Genomic DNA, 3682 nt, shown 5'->3' with positions numbered 1-3682 from the left:
AATATTACCGAGCGCTCCTATTTATAATAGGATATGAGCCATAATTAAGTGAGAATTGTGGCGAGTGTTCCATGCAATCAACTTCCATTATCACATGCGAGAACTCTCGAAGAGAACCAAATGTGTTGAAGATTGCTTTATCACATTTTAAAAATATAATAAGAGTGCAGACGCTCCTTCATCCGGTTCCCAATACTAGTATAGTAGTACATACCTCTATAGACTATGGTAGTAGTACTAGTACTAGTAGTAAACTTTGCGCTTGGTTGTTCGCCTCTTCGGGAAGTGCAACAATATTAGTACTAGTATAGTGTATGTTTCTGGCAATCTGACACCGAATTAACTGTTGCACGTCCACCGCCTGAGCGAAGGAGAGCTTGCATTAGTCAAAAGTTTCTCCTTGTCCTATGATACACCGTGCGCAAGCCCTCCCGTCCTGCAAGCTTCTCCTCGTTCGGCAAGTTGATGGGACACAACAAAGTAATGCTAGTCCATACTGCCTCCTCTCCAGTTAATATGGCTTAATTTCAAACAAGATAAATACACTGTCTGTCACTCTATATTTGTGTTTATACGGTCACTAGCTCATTACGGTTAGTGGACTTCATAATACGCTCATTACGCTCAATATATACATTTTTTGGTGTTTATACGGTCACTAGCTCACCCTGGCTGAGTATGTGTGAGCATGCGCGTGTAGGTTGAGCACTTGAGCGTCACCATGTGTGTTCCGTCGTGTGCTCGGACATGCATGCCTTAGGGCGTCACGCGTGTTTTTGCGTCCATGTGTACGTGTGACTGTTGCATACACGTAGGGGGAGTATGTGTAGGGGCCACTAAAGGAGCAGTCAAATCACACAGTAAGTTAGTCGGAAGAAGCAACCATCATTTCACTCTTCAATGACACGTACGCAATATAAAATGGTTGATATGGAGAGAAAAATAAAACCACTATATATACACTAGCAGGAGCCTAAGCTACAATCCTACTTGCTTGAGTTGCTCTCTTCACAAGCATAGAACGACGGTGGCCACACCGCTGGTCACATATCCGGCCTGATCCCGCAGCTGGGGGAAGGGAACAATGTTCTGCCTAGACGCGGTCGACATCAGCGAGGGAGAAAATCCACAATTGGTGCGTCCCAATCGGGGGTCACCGTGGTATGGCTGATGCCGCGTCCCAACCGCCCTTCTAGCTACAGCCCGACATCCGTTTCAAAAATATTAGTGCATGTCAACAAAAATTATACTAGTATCACTGTTCCGTTTCGAAAAAGCATATAAGCTGTTACTTCTTACCCAAAGGATCTTTATATCCAACAGACACAAAATATCCATTCGACTGTTCGAACTTACTTTCACTACTGATCTGATGTCGAGGTAATTGCTGCATCGCCACCAAAACCCAGCATCTCTTAAGCTAAAGTAGACCGAGCTAACCCCTATATTAGCATATTACTAAGATAAGCAGAAGGCACTGTAGAATCATTTATGACGTGAGCTTGTCAATCTGAATGTGGAGGGACACCAGCTTAGCCCCAGCCGGCAGCTTAGGCGCAACTGTGAAGAAGGTCAGCTCCTGCACGGCGACATCGCTGGGATCCCTGCTACTTGTCACCTCCATGTCCACCTTGACGGCATCGGTCCTGCCTTTGGGCTCCCCCGGCGGGCCGTTCACCCACAGCTTGGCCACGTAGTGTGGTCCCCGCTCGGATGCAGACGACCGGCACGGTATAGGCATGCCGATGTCGAGCACGCCGCTGACCAAGAAAAACGCGCGGCCGTCCTCCTCCGTGAACAGCAAGAGTCGTGGCTCTGGCAGTGGCACTTGCAGCTGGAGCGCCTTGCCGTACTAGATGCTGTGCACGGGCATGGGATGCACGGTGTTGATGTGGTGGGAGAGCACCGACAGCGGGCCTTCATAGCCGCAGACGGGCACGGGGTATTTGTAGGGCGCGAGCGGACACACGCTCTGGGGATCGGCGAGCTTGTGGTAAGTGACGTAGAGCCAAAAACCTTCGTGCGTGCACTCCACCCTCACCGAGGAGAGGACGACGTCCACCGCCGTGTTTCGCACGTCAAAGCCACCGCCGCGCTCGCACTTCTGGCACTGCCGCTGGTTCTCGGGGCGCTAGACGCGGCAGTCCGCGCAAGCCAGGTGCCCTCCCTTGCACTGCATAAATCAATCGAACAACACATCAATCAAGAAACCTGCACCTTGCTCGATCATCCGAACGAATGATGTGTATTCGAACCTCATACACTGGAGGCTTCAAGGGGCGGAGGCACTAGGGGCAGTGGAGCAAGGTGAGGTCCATTGAGACCATAGAGAGCTCCATCGTCGGGTCCTGTTCCGTCTGCATGATCTCGCCCTCCTCGTGCACAACCATTAGGGCCGGGGCATTACAAAGCTTTACCATCACATATCCATACTACTTCAATGTGCATTAAATCAATACATGCAAGTATCAAAAGGAGAGTCACGGCATGCATGCATGCGTTGTAATTAATGCATCGGTAAACGCAAATTATTGAAATATATCGAGTGCAATGCTTTGATGTGTCGTGTCAACTCGTACAAGACCAAGAAGTTTGATTACTACAACGCCCTCTCGCCTTAACCGCACCTGCCTTTGGCTGCATGACAGGTGGGCCACCGACCTGTTGGGCCCACCTGTCATGGATGCAAAGGCAGCAACAGTAAGTCAATGAAGCTGCGTCCCTCCCTCGCCCATGAGCGTGGTGGCTGGTAGGACTAGGAGAATCTTTCGTTCGCTACACGCTCTCCCTCCCGTACGCGGTGGATTGCAGCAGTTCAATCGGTGTCAGATGGCCAGAAGCATACTGTAGTACTCCTCCACTGCAGTAGTACTCCATCATTTTGTTCGACTTCCCGAAGAGGCGAAGAGCCAAGCGCAGCCCGGATGCTCGTGTGGCAGTTTCATGTGTAGAGTAGTCTAGGATAGCGTGTATCGTGCCTGTAAGCTTAAAATCATTGGGGTCGGCTCCATGTTATATTTTTTTGATTAAAATAATCTTCTGGCCCTACCTGTCATCCTGGCGATTCTAGTTTGCACGCTCATCTGGTCAAGACAGGAATATATATTTTAATTTGTGGTGGGATAAATGTTAGAGGTTGCAGCAAATGGAGTAATGTACACCGCAGGTCTTTCAGCCAAGTTTAGAGGAGACCATATGGGGCCAGTGCTATGATGTGTCGCGTCAGCTCGTACAATGAGGAGAAGCTTGATTTTACTACTACACGCCTTCTCCCTCGCCCATGCGCGTGGTGGCTCACAGACGAGGACATGCTTTTGCTTATAGTACTACAACAAGCTATTCCTCCTGCTCACGGTGGATGGACATGCAGCAGTGGATTCGATACTGTAGAAGCAGTAGTAGTAACATCATTGTTCGTCTTCTTGAAGAGGCGAAGACCCAAGTGCAACCCGAACGTGGCAGTTGCGAACCTTGGAGCACACATATAGCCAGGCTCTTGCATGAGACAAAATTGCTATGTGAGCCCACTATTGTAGTACTCCCTCCGTCCAGAAATACTTGTCATCAAAATGAATAAAAGGGGATGTATCTAGATGTATATTAGTTGTAGATACATCTTTTTTATCCATTTTGATGACAAGTATTTTCGGACGGAGGGAGTACTTGCTAGTATAGCCCTGTA

This window comes from Triticum aestivum, chromosome 1B (genome assembly GCF_018294505.1).
Source record: "Triticum aestivum cultivar Chinese Spring chromosome 1B, IWGSC CS RefSeq v2.1, whole genome shotgun sequence".
In the NCBI taxonomy this organism is placed as follows: Eukaryota; Viridiplantae; Streptophyta; class Magnoliopsida; order Poales; family Poaceae; genus Triticum; species Triticum aestivum.
This window is presented reverse-complemented; position numbering follows the sequence as displayed.